Below are 19,761 nucleotides of genomic sequence, written 5' to 3'. Positions count from 1 at the left end.
TAAGAAGTTTTGTTTTTAGTTACAGAAATCACAAAACTTATTTTTGCAGTGACTCCTGATTTTTTCATTAAGCACATCATAGTGTCCCTGAAATTCTGTGTTGCATTTTATTTTTTCTGTGGTGCATTTTAGATTTGGAAAATGTGTGATATGATAATACGAGGAGATGGCAGATTTAGTAGCTGCTCACATTTTGTGTTCATTTTAATTTGAAATGTTGGCTTTATGGAAATGAGTATTGTCAAAATGGTTTAGGCGAACTAAAATGTTGCATTACCATTTGTGGCAAGCAAAGTACCAAGGCTCCAGACCCTTAATGTTACAGTTATTAAACATTATTTGAAGTATCTCTGAATATGCATATAGGCATTACATTTATTTAGGCAGTGATTGATTTTAACAATTTTAGTGATCAGAAGGGAAAACGTGGGCTGAAGTGTGAAGCAGTGGATTACCCCAGCTGCATAATTTATGTCCCTCAAAAAAGGTAGACATATAAAGCCAAAAAACCATCCAAAGTACTAACCTGTTCTTTGTGGCTATCAGGAGTTGCAGGAGTGACTTCTCCCCAGGCCTCAGTGGCTGTCCAGTTACTGAGGTGGAAGGAAGGCAGTGAGAGTAGGGATGAAGTGGAAGACGGCCAGGTTGCAGATATGGGTGAATTGGGGGGATGTGGTGGGTCTTTATGTGGGTATTGGGGTGGTGAGAAAGAAGACAGGGATGAGTCATGGGTTCCCTGGCTTGGGTGACTGGGAAGGTGATGCTGTCACTTGCCAATTAAGGGAATATAGACGAAAGATGTGATTTGGGAGGGAGGATAAGTTCAGACCATGTATTAGTGACTCCAGGTCAGTAAATAATGAATGAATCAATGAATGAATCTGGGTGTACTTTTTTTGGGCTGTCGGTAGGATGTCAGCATTTCCTGGGCTTATTGGAGGTATACCTGATCTGGGGAGAGAGCTCTGGGATTTGTTGAAGCTATGGGAGGAGGGAGCCCAAGCAAGGAGGATTCACCAGCATGCATGCATGCATTCATTCATTCATAGGTTTGCTTATAGACTTATTTATTTTGAAAGAGCATGCAAGTGGGGGAGGGACGCAGAGAGAGAGAGAGAGAGAGAGAGAGGTGGTGGAGAGAGAATCCCAAGCAGGCTCCCACTGCCAGTGGTGAGCTGGAGGCGGGGTGGAACCCACCAACAGTGAGATCTTGAGTTGAGTCAAGGTCCTATGTTCAGCCACCTGAGTCTTTCAGGTGCCCCTTGCATTTAAAGGGTAGGCCAAGAAGAAGGGCGTGTGTCTAGAGATAACCAGAGTGACTAGGGAGGTGAAGAAAGCTAGGAGCCTGGTGTTGTGGGAGTCCAGGGATGAGCCCACCTCGAGCACAGGGGCATGGTCAGTAGGGCAAGTGCAGCATGCAGAAAAGCCAGGGACTGAGGTTGAGCCAGTAGGAGTCTCTGGAGACCTTGGGGAGAGACTCTTCGGACAACTGGAGAGGCAGTCCGGCTGCAGAGGGAGGAGGACTGAATAGCTGGGGAGGAGCCAGGAAAAATGGGTGCAAGCTGCTTGCTCTTCCATGGTTTGGCTGGAGGGAAAGGACAGTGCCCTAAAATGAGGAGGCTATGGTATGGAGGGAGTCGTCGGCGTGTTGTCATCATTTTTAGATGAGAGACTTGAGTAGGAAGAAAGCGCATGGGGAGTGGAGGATACAGGTGAGGCACTAAGGTCCCTTAAGGAGATGGCTGCCTGCACAGCGGAACGGATGGTGTTTGGATCAGATGTGGAGGACTGCTTAGAAAGAATATGGGTCCCCTTGGAGAAGAGGGACAGAGTCAAGTCTGGTAAACTTGTACCTGATGCAGGGGGTAGTGACTAGAAGTGTGAGTCGGCCGATGGGCACTGACGGAGCAGGTGGAGCAGGTGGGTGTGCGTGTATGGACTCCGTGTGTGGAGAGAAAGCCAGGTGTGTCTGGAGGACCAGGTGGCCTTGCGGGTGGAGCAGACAGGGAAAGACACACCTACGGGTGTGGTGAATGAGTGGGAAAGGAAGCAGGCTCTAAAGGGGCCTTGTTTGCCAGGCTCAGGACTTCAAATTTTATTTCCTGGTGAGGAGGAGCCACTTAGGGAGAAGTAATGGGATCAGATCTATGCTTTTGCAGCTGAGGGCAGTTTATGGGAGAGTTTAGAGAGAGGCAGGGGTATTGTTTGGGAGGCCATTGCAGTTACCTGGATGACGCTCATTAGGGTGTGAAATGGGGCAGTTGCACAGACTCCTGAGGTTGACTAGGTAGATTGGCACCTGATTGACAGGGCGGGGAAAGAGGGGAGTGAAAAGGTGTGCGTGTGAAGGGAGGTGGAGGGGGCGGCTGAGAGGATGGCCCTGCCCAGGGGGACCTGGAGAACACAGGAGGAAGGTAAGGGGGTCTGGCTAGGTGGTGCGATAGTTCAGTTTCGGGCACACGTACAGATCGTTTGTGAAGCACCCAGCTGGCTACGCTAATCAGGGCTCTGAAGCTCAAGACTGAGGTCTCTGCAAGAGAGATTCGGAAGCATGAGGTCATCATCCTTGAATTGGAAGTGGTTAAGATTTATTTGAAGGAACAAGAGAAAAATAAATCCTGATGTGGATATGGACTGTAAAAGCAAACTTCTTAGACCATTTCAGTATATTATTAACTCTCTTAGAATAAAGCCTTTCATGACCAGAATGTGGATGTGACCTCCCCCTCCCCCAAATAGCTCAAAATTAGTGACAAAAAGATGTTAGGAAACAAATTCAAGAAGTTTTGATAGAAATGTTTTATCTTGGTAGGTTTTTTTTTTTCTATCAGGTTAAACTCCCTTTCTTAATCTGTTGGGAGGGTGTTGTTTTTTTTTTTTTTTGGAAAAGAAACTTGAGCAAACTGATGAGGGCTGCTGGTTGTGTTTTTGAAACATCTTTGAATATGAAATCTATCTTGTGTGGCATCACTGCACTTTATTTCTCAGGTTTGGCACACGTGGATTCCTAATAATTAATATTCTAATGTAGTGCCCATAGATGAATTTGAAAAAACAAAGTGGTTTTCGGGAAATATATTGATTACAATTTATAAAATTTAGCTCAGTACTGGTTTGTAGAGCCTTACTTTGAATCTTCCATAAAATCCATATTTTTCTGTTTTCCTTCCCCAAAAGTAGAAGCAAGTAAAACTGTTGGTCGGTGGAAAGGTTAACTATGCAGAAGTAAAGTCGTTATTTTTTTCTTTTAGTTTCATTTTTATTTAAGTGATCTTTATATCCAACACGAGGCTCAAACTCATGACCCTGAGGTCAAAAGTTGCTGGCTCTTTTGGCTGAACCAGCCAGGCAACCCCCTTTTTTTGGGAGGGAGGGGGAAGTAAAGTCTTTATTATTAATTTTAGAGAGCTCACAAGCCACTGGAAAGGGGCAGAGGGAGAGAAAGAGAGGACCTTAAGTAGGCTGCATGCTCAGCATGGAGCCAGACACATGCCTGGGACCATGACCTGAGACAAAATCAAAAAAGTCCGACACACTCAACTGGCTGAGCCATCAGGCTCCCAGAAGTAAACTTTTTAGATCCTTTGGAAGTTCTGACAGTGGTGGGGGCTCTAGAATTTGTACAGGGATGTGGGTGGTTCGAGTTGGTCTCCTAAGCCCCTGCTACTCTTTTCTGAACTGTCTGCACTGCAGAATGATTTATGCTATAGCAGAGAGATTACTTTCCTGCTTCTATGGTATCGATAAACATTTATTGAGTGCCTGTTTAATGGCTGGTGTTGTAAAGAGGAGGAAGACCAGTATCCTGTCTCAGGAGCATGCAGTCTAGTACAAAGTCATAAAGAGCCATTGTGAGATTGTGATGTGCAGTATATATAACGGAAGGAGTTTGGAAGAGCTTCTGGTGGTGAACATGGGAAGTGCTGGGGGAGTGGCACTTGTGGGGAGGGCATGAAAGCTCTGGACCCCTTCCCACCTACCTCATCTTATGCATCTCTTCATTTGGCTGTTCATGAATTATATCCTTTGTAAAACGCAGGTAATAGTAAGTAATTAGAGAACTTACCTGAGTTCTGTGGGGCATCCTAGCAAATGATTGAACGTGACAAGGGCATCATATAAATCCCTGATTTATATATAACTGGTCAATTATAAGCATAGATAATTAAATTTGCAATTGCATGTGAAGTGTGTGTGTAGAAGGTGTCTGCTGGGACTAAGCTCTTAACTTGTGGCGTCTATGCTGACCCCAGGTGGATGGTGTCAAAATGGAGTTAAATTGTAGGATAGACACCCGGTTGGTGTCTGCAGAGAACCGGAGAATTGCTTGCTTGGTGTGAGGGAAAATCCCACCATCTCTGGTGTCCGAAGTGAAGTGTTGTGAGTAGTGGAGTAGACAGTCCAGTTTTTCTTTTTATCTCTAAAGAGACCATTGTTGATGCATATGGAAGGGATACTCTTACTGTTTGTTAATAACAACGATGGCTCAATGCATTTTACCTTTATTGGTTCATTTCATCCTCACACTAACCCAGTGAGGTAAGCGTGGATAATCTCTTTTGTATAGAAGAGGCACAGAGAGCTTAAATAGTAGCTGGTAAACAGAAATTCGGGTTAGAAAATGGGCAGTCTGGTGTGGGAACCCACGCTTTAAAACAGTGACAAGGGTTAGGGCAAGTAGCAGTCTCGTTGTGGTGAATCTGCCATGTTAGCAAAAGTCAGTGCCTGGAGCTTGGGCTTGAGGTTGGGGGGGACAATGGGAAGGGAAAGCGTAGGGCTATGGCTAAATTAAGCCTGGGTAGACTAATCTCAAGTAGTGGAATGGGAGAGGGGGATGGGAACCAGATAAGGCAGTGTCCCGTTGCATATCAAGGTTTACTGTGAAATCCTTACACACGTGTGTATAGATTTGCATATATTGTACATTTACTGTAGATATTCATAAGAAGCCCGGGACCTTTTGAATATCTAGCATTCTTGTTTTCATACCGATTACATTCATTGTCCTCTAACAGTACATACATATGCATTACACAGGTGTGAATGAAAATGATTGTGATGAAAGTCACAACTGCTGAGAAATTGGGGGTTTCTGCCTGTTTTTTTTTTTTTTTTAATGTTTTATTCTGAGAGAGAGAGACAGCATGAACAGGTGCGGGTCAGAGAGAGAGGGAGATACAGAATCTGAAACAGGCTGCCGGCTCTGAGCTGTCAGCACAGAGCCTGATGCGGGGCTGGAACCCATGAATGGTGAGATCATGACCTGAGCTGAAGTCGGACACTTAACCGACTGAGCCACCCAGACGCCCCTTGCCTGGTTTGTTGTAATTGAAACAACACTCTGTAATTAATAAGCTTTGGAAATTTGTTTCAAGGAGTGGAAAATGAGGAAGTTCTAGAGGCTGGTTCTATATTGCTGTATAGTCTCAGAAAGGAAAATGTAAAGGATCTGGGTGAGTCCCAGAAACTGAGTCATTCACGTCCTTATTGGCACACTGAGATTGCTCAGATGTTTGCAGTAAGTATTATTGGGCATGGATCATGCACAGAGTTTAGTACTACATACAATTGGGTTATTATGAGTCTCCCTTCCTTATAAGGAACTCTCTGGAATTATATGAGGAGACAAACATATAATATGCAGTTTGTGAATGGTAACAGCTGTGATAAATGAACGTAGAAGAACCCAGAAGAGATTAAAATAAATACATTTAAGAGACATTTAAAATAAATACAATAAGACCCTTGATTTATTCGTTTTGTACAATTCTTGTTGAGCAAGTGGCACCAGGAGACTGAATAGAAAAGGGCAGACCTAATTAGGAGTACTTCTTGAAGTTGTAGACACTTGGATTTGGGTTTTGGAAGGATAGAAGCTCAAACAGTGACTGGACGTGTAACTTATTTTTCTGTAGAAGCAGCACTGATGTGTGTTTGGAGACGGTTTAGATTTGCCTCAAAAACATGAATTTTCAGAAATGGCATGTGTGTTTCTAATAGAGGTGATCTCCAAGGATAGGTGCATAGAATGCGTAGTGACTTTCTAGAAACACTACAAAGCATATCTGTGAGATTGGGATAGATCTTCAGTCATGATCTTGTGGTTCATGGATTTGAGCTCCGTGCCGGGGGTGGGGGGAAGGGTTTCTGCAATGCTGAGAGTAGGAGCCTGCTTGGGATTCTCTTTTCTCTCTCTCTTTCTCTGTCCCTCCCCCTCTCTCTGCCCCTCCCCAGCTGTCTTTCTCTCACTCAAAGTAAATAAATAAATAAATAAATAAATACCACCCCCCCCGCCATGCAGAATACAGTAATACATAGTATAGTAATTCACAATACAGTTATTCAGAGTACAGTAACTATATAAAAGTATATGAATGCCTTTATAGCTGATCATCCAACTTAAAATTTTTTTTAAAGTTTATTTTATTTTTGAGACAGAGAGACAGTGTATGAGCAGGGGAGGGGCAGAGAGAGAGAGAGAGACGCAGAATCTGAAGCAGACTCCAGGCTCTGAGCTGTCAGCACAGAGGCCGACATGGGGCTCAAACTCAATCGTGAGATCATGACCTGAGCTGAAATTAGATGCCCAACCAAATGAGCCACCTAGGCGGCCCCATTGATCATCGAACTTTAAAAATAACACATTGCAGATGTAGTTGAAGCCCCTGCATATTCCTAGCTCCATTTTTCCCTCCCCTCCCTTTCTCTCCAGTTGTTTATCATTGCCGTCCATGTATTTAATACTTTAATTACTGGTGTCTAAGTATTAATGATCAATAAATAGTTAAGTGTTACTTTATCTTTTTTTTTAAACTTGTGGATGTGGTGTCATATTGCATATTTTCTTCTGTGGCTCAACGTCTATTGTTCAACTTTGTTTTTGAGATTCTTGCTACTCTAGTTCATTCTTTTAATTGCTGTACCACTATAGTGTGTCCATTTTCCTGTTGATGGACGTTTAAGTATTATTTCCTCCCATTTTTCTCTATTACAAGTGACATTGCAATACACTTCTTTATGTGCCTCCTTTCATGTGTACGGGAAACTTTTCTGTAGGTTATAATCCCAGGAGTGGAATTGCTTAGTCACAGGGAAGGGAATGTGTATCTTCATGTTTGTATGGTTAGTTCTTCAGTTCCATCTTTGAATTGAGAAGCTTGAGGATTTATTTCTTTTTAACTTGTATGCTTCCATTTTCTTGAAACTGTAATGGACCTGTGGAAACTTGTGGTTTTGGGAAAAACCACAGTGATTTGTGTAGAGTTCTACTTAATTGCAGTCAAATGCTCTACCCCGAGCTATACCCCCTATTTCCACTTAATTGAATAATATGGTTGCACATCTTCACCTAAAATCACAATGGACTATAAAAAAGAAATTCCTAAGCTGTATTTCTTTGGTTATCTCTGCTCACCTGAAGTTACAGGGAGAATGGCTTGCTGGGGCGGGGGCGACTTTTGAGTAGATAATATTTTTTGTGGTGGTTAAAGTTTCTGTAACTTATTTGAAATTGTCCTTTTAAATTAAAAAACATGCTTGAGGTGTAATTGACATGGAAAAGTTTCAGTTGTACAACAGTAATGATTCACTGTATATGTTGCAAAATGATCGTCAAATCGCCATAGCTTGTTACAGAGGTTTTTTTTTTTGTTTGTTTTTTTGTTTTTTTTTTCTCTTGTCTGGAGAACTGAAGTACCTTCACAGGTCCTCTCTGAGCCACTTTCAAATATGGGCTACAGTGTTAGTAACTTTCGTGTCCATGCTGTACAGAAAACCTCTTCTTCACCTCTAATTCTCTCTCAAAGTGATCAAGTAGAAGGGAATGACGAATGGCATAAATCCTGATGCGTAATTCCTGTTTGGAATATCGCTCCCTTTGAGTGAATGAGGGTCAGTTTTCTTCTAGTCTTCCTCAAGCTGCCTAGATTTAGTTTGTGGTTTCCAAGAGACCCGTTGAACAGGCTTTAGGCTGATAATATCAGTTTCTTCATGTTTTCCCCACGGCCTTTGAAGGAACTTTTATGTAACTCTTCTTTTCAGTAAGATCCTAAAACCATTTGCTATTACGGTTTAGTTGTTTCTCTAAACATTTATTTCCTTCTGGCAGGAATCAATAAGAGAGCTATTTCTCATGGATCTTGGCTGCAAGGTCTGTGATGAGTCATTATTGACAAACTTTTGCCAGAATACAACATGAAAGGTCTCCCTGCTGTTGGATGTAGGAGAGGGGATGCAGCGTGAGCTTTGCATTTATGCGGATTTAATGTCAATCAGATCACCAACTGATTCATCTGAGGGCCTCTTACATATTCTCCACTCTCCTGCTAGTTTGGACTAAGAACTTTAAAGCAGGTGATGATCAAATTAAAGAACAAATGGGAACCCCTGTGGCTCTGGGGTCCCCCAAGTCTACACAGCTGTCGAGGTGGAGTTTGATAAATAATGACTCCAAGGGACTTTTCCTGGGCAGTTAATTATGTTCTTGAATAGCAGCATTTCTTTAGTCATGGACAGCCTCTTTGTGACTCTCTGAATCTAGTGATTCTTTTTTAAATACTTTTTTAACGTTTATTCATTTTTTAAAAATGTTTATTTTTGAGAGAGAGAGAGCAAGCGAGCGCGTGACCATGAGCAGGGGAGGGACAGAGAGGGAGACACAGAATCTGAAGCAGGCTCCAGGCTCTAGCTGTCAGCACAGAGCCCGATGCAGGGCTCAAACTCACCAATTGTGAGATCATGACTTGAGATGAAGTGTCAAATGCTTACCCAACCGAGCCACCCAACGTTTATTCATTTTTGAGGGACAGAGAGTGCTAGTGGGGGAGGGGGGGAGAGAGAGAGAGAGAGAGAGANGAAGGAGGGAGGGAGGGAGGGAGACAGGAATTTGAAGGAGTCTCCAGGCTCTGAGCTGTCAGCCCAGAGCCTGATGTGGGGGTTGAACCCATGAACCATGAGATCATGACCCAGAGACAAAGTCAGATGCTCAACCAACTGAGCCACCCAGGCGCCCCTGAAGTACCCACTGATTCTTAACATGAGACTTAGAGCCATTGAATTACAGTTACTTGTTGCAAATTATCTTCTCTATTAGGCTTCCTTGTAAGCTGATCAAAGTGAGCTCTTGGTGGACAGCTTACTCATCTGGTTATTTAAATTGTTTGCTTTCTGCTCTCACCTAGCAGTTCTACTTCTAAAAGTGTACCCTTAAATTAAAAAACAAGAAGACCAAACAAAAAAACAAAAAATCAACATCCCCTCTGAAACCCAAGGAGATATGAAAATATCTGTTATAAGAAGGCTCATCAAAGCACTGTTTTTAATGGTGGGAAATTTGGAAACAGAGTAAAGGCCCAACATCAAACCTGTCCGATATATAGACCTTCAACTATTTGAAAATATTTATACAAGGAAAAAAAGATTTGTAGGCTGCAGTGGTTAGAAGTACAGGTTCTACAGCCAGACGCTGTGCATTCTGATTCTGGGTCTGCCGCTTAGACCTGTGTGACCTTGGGCGAGTCTCTTTCTCTCTTAAAAATTGTGGTAAAATATGCATAACATAACTTTTACCATTATAACACTGTCTAAGTGTATAATTAAGTGGCATTAAGTGTATTCACGTTGTCTGGGCAGGTTTCTTAATAGAATTGATCATTGTAATCATAGCTTTCTTGAGGTTGTTTTGAATGTCAGAGAAGTTGATGCATGTGAAAAGCATAGATGGGGCCTGGTCCTTAGAAATACTGAAATGTCTAAATATTACATATGTAGCTTTATTTAAATAAAAATTGTTACATATTTTAGACCTACAACATCATGACTTGATACATATAGTGAATTATTACAGTCAAGCTTATTACTGTGTCCTTTCCTCACAGTTAACCATTATTTTTGTGATGAGTGCACCCTGAAATCTGTTGTAGCATATTTCCTGTGTTCTGTATGATATTAACTATAGTTCTCCTGCCTGTGCCTTAGCTCTTTAAGCTCACTCATTCTGCAGAACTGAAACTTTGTGCTCTTTGACCAACAAACATTAACAGCTGTTAAAGTGTTCAGTACACAGATCTTCACAAAAATTTTTTAATGGGAAAAGAATTTTAAAATGGCACGTAGGGGCGACTGGGTGGCTCAGTTGGTTAAACATTGACTTTGGCTCAGGTCATGATCTCACGGTCCGTGAGTTCGAGCCCCGCATAGGGCTCTGTGCTGACAGCTCAGAGCCTGGAGCCTGCTTTGGATTCTGTGTCACCCCCTCTCTGTGCCCCTCTCACATTCACGCACTGTCTCTTTCTCTCTCTCAAACAATGAATAAACGTGTAAAAAATTAAAAAAATAAATAAAATGGCCTGGAGTGGCTCAGTCGGTTGAGCATCTGACTTCAGTCTCAGGTCATGATGTTGCAGTTTGTGAGTTGGAGCCCCGCATAGGGCTCTGTGCTGACAGCTCAGAGCCCAGAACCTACTTTGGATTCTGTGTCTCCCCCTCTTTCTGCCCCTCCCCGGCTTGTGCTCTGTCTCTCTCGATCTCTCAAGAATAAAACAAACATAAGAGAAATAAAAAAATAAAAATGGCATGTATAGTTTAAGTACAAGAATAGAGAGGGGAAAAAACAAAACCCAAAGGATTTACCTCTCTGGGTGATAGGATAAATGTCATTTGGCTTCTGTGGTTTTTTTCCTTTTCCTCCTATAATTGTCTTGTTTTTTCTTTTGTAATAGAAAAAGTTTGCGTATGAATTTAATTCTGGGGTCTGAGTAGAAACAGTCAGAGGTTCCTGCAGGTTAACCCTAAAAAGGACAGTTTGATTTTTCAGTTTCCCTCAGAGTTTCATTTGTTCCCTTGCTTGACTAATTATTTAAATGAAGTTAAGATTCACTGTGGCATGCATACGGTTGTGTCCAAAATAGGCTTTCATACAATGGCGACTTCTTAAGGGTATCCTTAAAATTGCATATCCTTTGTTAATCTTATTGTGGTATTTTGTTTCTCTTAACTGTAGTTTCCTGTTCTTTCGATTTTTGCATGTTGATGCTGCTGAAAATAAATATTTTGCTTTGCAGGGTTAGTAAGCCAGGCCGAGTGGTGTTGATAGTTCAAGGAAAGAGGCCAAGCCATCATCAGTTAAAAAGCCAGGAGTACTTTGATTAGAGTTTTCTAAGGTAGAGAGCCAGGAACATTCTAACTCCCGGGTGCCCGAGCCCTTAACACTGTTGCTGAAGTGGAGGTGGGGAGAGCCGGCGAGCACGCGGGCAGGGGCGAGGGCGGGCAGGGGCGAGGGCCGGCTCCGGGCTGAGACGCCGGCGTGCGCCTGACGTCTGCTGGAAAACACCTCCGCTTTCTTCTCAGCTTTACGTGAGGCCGCCTCACGGATCCGTGCCATATTTGCCCGACCTCCAGGACACCCCGGTGTGCCCCGAGGTTTGTATGGACCCTGGCATCAGAAGCACAGCCTCGACAGCTTTGTATTTTCTTGTGGAGTCAGGTGGAGACTGTGGAAGGGTATAGCATGTTTGGAGAGAGCTTCCGAGTTTATTTTACCCAAACCGAATGCCTGCTGAAGTTTTGAGGGACGGGCTGAAAGGGACTGAAGGAGATGGACAGGTAATTCTGGCAAACCGGTGGTGAGGAGTATGTGCCCTGTTGATGAATAGCTACTGTATTAAGTGCTTTATTGTGTTATCTCCTCAGTTAACTATCAGCAACCCTGTTGAGATAGGTAATATTACCCACCATTTACAGGACAGTATATTACAGATGAATTTATCCTTTTTAAAAAATGTTTATTGGGGCACCTTGGTGGCTCAGTCAGTTAAGCGTCTGACTTAGGGTCAGGTATTGATCTCACGGTTTGTGGGTTCGAGCCCCAGGTCAGGCTGTGTGCCTGGCGCCTGCTTCACATTCTCTGTCTCCCTCTCTCTCTGCCCCTCCCCCACTTGTGCGATCTCTGCCTCTCAGAAATGAAGCAACGTTAACAAATTTATTTTAAATGTTTATTTTGAGAGAAAGAGAGAACTAGCATGTGAGCAGGTGGAGGGACAGAGAGGAGAGAGAGAGAGAATCCTAAGCAGGTTTTGCACTGAGTGTGGAGCCCTACGTGGGGCTTGATTTTCATGAACTGTGAAATCGTGACCTGAGCCAAAATCAAGAGTTGGATACCTACCCAGAGCTGAGCCAGCCAGGCGCCCCTGAATTTATCCTTTCTTAAAAAATACTGTCATTTTGATGGGTCTCCAGGGTGGCTCCGTCGGTTAAGCATCCCTCTTTGGCTCAGGTAATAATCTCACAGTTTGTGAGTTCGAACCCTGCATTCGGCTCTGTGCTGACCACTCAGAGCCTGGATGGAGCCTGCTTTGGATTCTGTGTCTCCCTGTCTCTCTGCCCCTCCCTTGCTTGAGCTCTGTCTCTGTCTGTCTCTCTCTTTCAAAACTAAACATTTAAAAAAATTAGGGGCGCCTGGGTGGCTCAGTCGGTTAAGCGTCCAACTTCGGCTCAGGTCATGATCTCGCAGTTTGTGGGTTTGAGCTCCACGTTGGGCTCTGTGCTGACAGCTAGCTCAGAGCCTGGGGCCTGCCTCAGATACTCTGCCTCCCTCTCTCTCCCTGCCCCTCCCCTGCACACGCGCTATCTCTCTCCCTCTCCCTCTGTCTCTCTCTCAGAAATAAAACATTAAAATAATTTTAAAAAATATTGTCATTTTGAAAGTTTTTGTGTTCTTTAGCTATATGTTATATTAAGTAAAACTTTTACTACTAGCCTTCTGTCATCTTTTACCAAAATAAAACCCCTCCCCAAAACAAAATATTTTGTTCCTGAGGTTAAGAATGGAATGTTAGTTTATCTTCAGACGCAGGATCTTCATCTTTATTTCTGTAAATATTTGAATTTGGAAAATTAAGGTGTAACTAGTATAAAGTAAAATGTATAAATCTTAATTGTACAGCTTAATGAGTGTCTCTTCCCCTCAATTTCTCTCCCCTCTCCCCCCTCCCAACTACCTGCTCTTTCCAGCTCAAAATAGAGTATGCTTCTAGTACCCCAGAAAGTTCTTTTGTGTCCGTTCCTTCCCCCCCACCCCAGTATATGTGCTGTTGAAGCAAGCACTTTTGTGTCCATTCGTAATCAGTAATATTTTCACCTCTCAGCCAGAACGACTATAGTCTTTTAAAAAAAATTATTTCTTTATTTTTTAAGAGAGAGAATGCAAGTGAGGGAGGGCCAGGAGGAGAGGGGACAGAAGATCTAGAGCAGGCTCTGTGCTTCATATAAATGACATGTGGTGTATATACTCTCTGTAGCTGACAGCTTTTGCCCAATGCAGTGTCCTATGATTCATCCACGTGTGATTTATCATTCATCAACAATGAGTGAAATCCGGGGCGCCTGGGTGGCTTAGTCGGTTAAGCGTCCGACTTTCGCTTAGGTCATGATCTCACGGTTCGTGGGTTCGAGCCCCGCGTCGGGCTCTGTGCTGACTGCCAGCTCAGAGCCTGGAGCCTATTTCGGTCTGTGACTCCCTCTCTCTCTGACCCTCCCCTGCTCACGCTGTGTCTCTCTCTCCTAGAAATAAATAAAACGTAAACAAAACAAAACAATGAATGAAATCCGGGGCACCTGGGTGGCTCAGTGGGTTAAGCGGCTGACTCTTAATTTTGGCTCAGGTCGGGATCTCAGGATTGTAGCATGGAGCCTCACATTGAGCTCTGCACTGAGTGTGGAGCCTGCTTAGGATTCTTTCTCTCCCTTTCTCTGCCACTCCCCTGCTCATTCTCTCTTTCGCTCTCAACAAATGACTTAAAAAAATGCAACCCATATTTGCTTTATTCACATGGTTTTTAGGTCCTTTTAGCAGTATTAAGCAGTACATGGGAAGTCAGCCCAGTTTCAAGAGTCCTGTATGAGGAACCCAAGGTAGGAGATGCATATGGCTGACCATGACCTAGAAAGTGCAGAGGAAAAGTCCCGATGATGTGCTGTGGCTGTCCTGGGACTGGGCTTTGTGTAGAAGGAATGAGACCTGTACTTGGGAAAGTGGCTGGACCTCAGGCAGATGGGACCTAGAGGCTGGGCCAGGGGATGGAATCTGTACTCCCAACAGGTGTCTGTGTTTGATGCGTGCGTGAGATGTATGGCAGGCAGACATATGGCCCCGAACCTGGAGTGGTCAGAGGCAGTTTCCTGAACGTCTGGCCCTGCCACCTTGAGATATTTCCCACTTGGGAAAGATTCACTGGGCTGTGGGTATTTGGCAAGGCAGTAGGATGCCGGCCGTGTAGCCCTGCAGGTCAGGCAGGAGATCTGGGCTGGGGAAAATGAACACAAAACTGGATGTAGCTGTGGGAGTGGACTGAGGCGCCTTGCTGGAGCTCGAGGGTGGTGCGCTTCACCCAGGACGCTTGTCAGATTCGCTCATCAGACTCTTGGAAATGCATGACTGGGCCTACCTGGGAGGCTTTGATTGTTGTTCTGGGCTCACAGCAGTCACTTGGGTTTTTGTTTTTAATGTTTGTTTATTTTGAGAGAGAGAGAGAGAGAGAGCTGGGGAGGGGCAGAGAGAGGAGAGAGAGGATCTGCCTGATGTGGGGCCCAAGCTCACAAACCAGGAGACCGTGACCTGAAATTATGACTTGGATGCGTAACCGGCTAAGCCACCCAGGCGCCCTGCTCCTTGGATTTTAAAAAATGCCTTTATTTATTCTAATGTACTTTCCCTCCCCATGGTGCTGGTTAGAATCAGTAAGGAAAATGGGTCTTGAGCTCTCCTCTAGGGCACACTCAAATCCCAGAAGAGTCCGGAGACAGAAATTTTAATACCTGGCTGGGCAAGAGACCAGTCTTAAATGTGTCCCCAAAGGTCTGGTTTCCAAAGTGGTCATAGTGTCCCTGCTGAAACACTTCCAGAACAGAGAGCTTGCCAATTTCCCAGGCAGCCGTTTTTGGAAGATCAGAAAAGCTTTTTGGTAAAAAAATAAGCCAGACAATCTCCTTGTGTAGCTTTCACAGAGTGGGCTTGGCAAGGAGCTCAAGGCCAGTCCACCGTGCGTGTGATACCCCTCATGGTTATAATGGTGGCTTTCCAGCCTCCCCTGTTTCCTTTTCCCATGCCGAGCCTCCCCAGCGCTTCCTCCTCCTGTGCAGTTTTCAGAGTCTTTGTTGCCGTCATCTTTAAATGGGTGCTCTTTCCACTATTGCTCTTCAAATAAGACATCCCCCAAATCAGGCATTTATTGATGAGCATGAAGTAGAGCAGGACCATTTATGCTTCTCTTGTTACGTAGATAGTAATATACTCCTGTCTTTGAGGGGGCGTGGAGGGATCACAATCGTAGGCCTTATATGTACCTTAAGTTCATCGTGGATTCCTCCTGTTCTTTGAGCCCCTGGATGCTAACTTTGATCTGGCCCACCCCCCCAGCTGTCGTGTGGCCAGTGAGATGAGCAAATTTGATCCTCTCCAAGGAGAAGAGGAAGCGGAGCCTCCGAGCCAGGCTGAGCAGTGCCTCGATGTGTCCCTACCTCACGACTCCCATAATGCGCTCTGTGCTGAGCTGGCAGAGAAGCTCAAATTCAAATATTTAATCGGTCCTTGGCTGATGAGTTGTCCTCTGTGGCTAAATTAAAGTTGCCTTTGCACCCCAGGAGGTGTTTACTAGGGAGTCTTGCCTCTTCCTTTACCCAGTAGAAGCCGTTGCACTAAACTTGCCCCAAAGTGATTTGCTGTTTGGGAGGTTTCCTATTGATTCTTACAGGTATTTGCTTACAGTAAATCACACTCCTTGGAAAGTCCCTGCTCTGAGTATTTACTTTGAGTCCTGTAAACTCTATGACTTGGGCTTGCACATAGTACTGACTGAGTCAGCCAGGCACCCCCAAACATTCTTTTTTTATCTTGAATTATTGGAAGTGCTAAGGCAGTAACTTGAGATTTACAACAGACTAGTTGGCGGTTAGACATTAGAGTATCATGCTTTTCAGTGTCCGCAATCTCCTTTTTGAATAGGGATGAAGGAGGAGTGGTATTATAGCTACAAATTAGAGAGCTGAGGTTCTAATGGCAGAATAAACATTGTAATCTTAAGGTTTCTTGAATAATATAATTTTCTGAATAGATGACCTATCGTTTTTTTTGCTTTGTACAACCAGATCTGTCACTTTGTTAAAAGTACTGTTTAAACTTTCTCTGTCTTGCAGGGTATGCTGTAGCACAGTGCTTGCTTCATGGCAGGTGCTCAGACTTTTTGTTTTGAGAGAGAGTGCACAGCACCCACGGGGGAGGGGCAGAGGTGGGGGTAGAGAATCCCAGCGTAGAGCCCAATGCCGGGCTCCACCCCATGACCATGAGATCATGACCTGAGCCAAAATCAAAGAGTTGGATGCCTAACCAACTGAGTCACCCAGGGGCCCCAAATTCTCTTTAAAGTCTCGGTGTCTTCAGTAACCAGCCAGAAGCATGTCTGTGGAGTGATGCCTGAAGATGATGACCATGGACCCTAAGTCAGGTTCTCCCTCCAAGACCACCAGGCTGGTAGAGGGCAGTTGTTAGTGGAGCTCCTCTGGACCAAGAGCAAATTCATGTTGGAGAAGGATATTATCGCTCCAGTGTCAGATCACCCGTTTCCCCCCTGTTCTCTCAATTCTAACTTCCACTAAAATCACTTGAGTAGCACTAGGAGGAGTATTTTCTACCTGGGAATAATCATCTCGCCACCAGTCTAATTTTTTTTTTTAAACAAGTTTTATTTATTTTGAGAGAGAGAGTGTGCACACGAATCGGGGAGGGGCAAAAAGAGGGAGAGAGAGAATCCTAGGCAGGCTGTGCACTGTCCGCGCAGAGCCCGATGCAGGGGTTGAACCCATGAACCCTGAGATCATGACCTAAGCTGAAATTAAGAATTGGACACTTAACTGACTGAGCCACCCAGGTGCCCCACCACGAGTCTAATTTTTAATTAAAACTCTGTCTCCCATCTGAAACGAATTCACCAAGGTTCCCTTTTCTCATTTCCAAGCAAATGATTTCAGTCATGTGTACCTTTGTTTTTGCATTAACTTCCATGGATGCTATTCAGAAAACAAAACTACTTAATGTGCCATGACTTACTCTTAAGAACTGACACCACCCATCTCCATCCCAGTAGAAATCCACGCCAGAGTGAAGTGAGAGCAAGGGGAGATCTTTCCTTCAAAAATGGTGTGTGGACATGCTCACTTCAGAACGTAAGCCTAAACTTGGAATGATGCAGAGAGGATTGGGATGGCCCCTGCGCAAGGAGGACCTACAGATCTGGAATGGGCTCCCTGTTTAACAGACTGGTTTGTGGACACAGCACACGCTTCCTTCTAAGCAACACTGGTATAAATCTGTAGAAGGTTTCAAATATACACAGGGCTCACAGGTGTTTTATTTAGTATTTAGCTTTCTGTGGTTAAGTAATTTACCTTAAAAAAAAAAATAAAAGAAAAGCTTGTGATGTCTCCTTTCTTCTTCTTCTTTTTTTTTTTTATTTTTTGAGAGAGAGAGAGAGGGTACAGGTGAGTGAAAGGCAGGGGGAGGGAGGAGAGAGAGAGAGAAAATGTGTGTGTCTCTGTGTGTGTGTGTGTGTGTTAACCCGAAGCAGGGCACAAGCTCACTCAAAGCAGGGCTCATGCTCCCCCAAAGCGGGGTGCAAACTCAGGAACCATGAGATTGTGACCTGAGTTGAAGTCAGATGCTTAACAACTGAGCCTCCCAGATACCCTTCAATGTCCCATTTCTTGATATATTGCTTCTTCATTTAAGAGAATCCTGTATCAAAATTTTAAAAAGTGCACATTACCAAATGAAGTATCATTCAGTGGCCTGTATGCATTGTTTTTGGAGGGAATGAGGCAGGAATCTTTATGGAACAGGGGGACAGATCTAGTTTCCTATGGTGGTTGTGAGACAGGGGACTGAGAAGAGAGTCCTAGATGTTACGGAGAAGAGTCCATTCCTGAAATACTTGTTATTTCTGTTGTTATGTCTTCTAAAATTATTTAATTGTAGAAAACAAACAAAAATGTATATATTTAGGAATATACATCTAGCTTAAAAACTTTATTTTTAAAAAAATTTAAATTTTTTTTTAATTTTGAGAGTGTGCGCACATGTGCACGTGAGTTAGAGAGGGGCAGAGGGAGAGAGAGACACAGCATCCAAAGTAGGCTCCAGGCTCTGAGCTGACAGCACAGAACTTGACGCGGGGCTTGAACCCATAAACTGTGAGATCATGACTGGAGCTGAAGTCAGACACTTAACTGACTGAGCTACCCAGGCACCCCCCAAATTTTTCTATTTTTAACTGGAATCTCAGATTGTCAGAGGAGGAGGTCTTGGGATATGCCTAGTTATAAAATTTCGGAATGTAATGTTTACTAGACAGATTATTTTTTAAAATGTTTTATTTCTGAGAGAGAGAGAGGCAGCGTGAGCAGCGGAGGGTCAGAGAGAGAGGGAGATACAGAGTCTGAAATAGGCTCCAGGCTCTGAGCTAGCTGTCAGTGCAGAGCCCGACTTGGGGCTCGAACCCACAAACTGTGAGATCATGACCTGAGCTGAAGTCAGACGCTTAACCGACTGAGCCACCCAGGCGCCCCTAGACAGAATTATTTTGGAGGTGATTTGTGGCATATGTATATACACACATCTGATGGTGGCAAACAGGTATGTACTGGACTTTTAAGTACTTGCTAAGTGCTTTGTGAGATATAGAAGGAATGTAAGACTTAAAAAAAAAAAAGATTTTAAAGTAGTTTCTACATCCAACGTGGGGCCTGAGCCCACAACCCTGAGATGGAGGGTCCCACACTCCACTGAGCCAGCCAGGTGCCCCTGGAATATAAGACTGTTAACTAGATATTAACTTTGAGATGGCATAGTGGAAAGGAGTGGGGTCCAAGTACTAATGGGGACAAGGTTTCTTCCTGGGGCTGCAAATGTTGTAAATGTAGATCTTGGGGATGGTTGTATATATACATTGTGAGTATACTAAAGCCGCTGACTTGCATGCTTCATTCACATGGGTGAGTTTTATGGTTATGTGAATTACAGCTAAATAGCTTTAAAAAAGAGATATTATTAATACATTTTTAGGGCAGAGAAGATTCCCAAAATTGCTTGTGATTTCCTGCTTCCCTCATTCCATTTTCCAGGTCTCCCAAGTAGTTGAAATGAAAGATAAAGAACCTTAAAACACTCTTATCTTCTGGTGGTGGGGAAATGCTGAGTGGCCCTGAATTTGTGCAGTGAAAGTTGTTTACACAAGCCTGTGTCTGTAAGCGCCGAGATAAGAAAAATCAGGCTCAAGGCTCACGCGAGCAAAAAGTGACCAGAGAAACGGGGGCTGTCTGCCTGATGGAAAATCTGGGACTTCCTGATATTGGGCCCTTAATTTACAGACCATTCCAGGCTGTCAACAAAGTGGTTGTCTTAAGGAAAATTCTGGCTCATGCTATAATGTGAATGAAGGTCTCCAAAAAGACAAATAGTACAGGATTCCACTTAACAAGAGCTACCTAACATAGTGAGATTTATAGAGAGAAAGTAGAGTGGTGGGGTTGTCAGAGGCTGGGGGAGAAGAAAATGGGAGGTGTAACAGATACAGACTTCCAGTTAGGGAAGCCGAACCAGCCTGGAGATGGATGTTGGTAATGGCTGCAGAACTATGCTGTGAAACTGTGCTTAATGCCACTGAACTGTACACTTAAAAATGAGTAAAACGAGGGGCGTCTGGCTGGCCTAGTAGA

General features: G+C 43.9%; 1 protein-coding gene and 1 non-coding gene across 2 annotated transcripts in view; both read left to right on the top strand.

Moving 5' to 3' along the window:
• Positions 1-19,761, top strand: part of RASSF3 (Ras association domain family member 3) — a 72,805-nt gene that overhangs the window by 18,749 nt on the left and 34,295 nt on the right. The window lies entirely within an intron of this gene.
• On the top strand, positions 17,200-17,303 carry LOC144240882 (U6 spliceosomal RNA). Its single transcript, XR_013337881.1, has one exon. It is a non-coding gene; the product is annotated as a U6 spliceosomal RNA (small nuclear RNA).

This window comes from Crocuta crocuta, unplaced genomic scaffold (assembly GCF_008692635.1).
Source record: "Crocuta crocuta isolate KB4526 unplaced genomic scaffold, BGI_CrCroc_1.0 scaffold97, whole genome shotgun sequence".
NCBI lineage: Eukaryota > Metazoa > Chordata > Mammalia > Carnivora > Hyaenidae > Crocuta > Crocuta crocuta.
The sequence above is the reverse complement of the archived record's forward strand: the minus strand, read 5'-3'. Positions and strand labels throughout refer to the sequence as shown.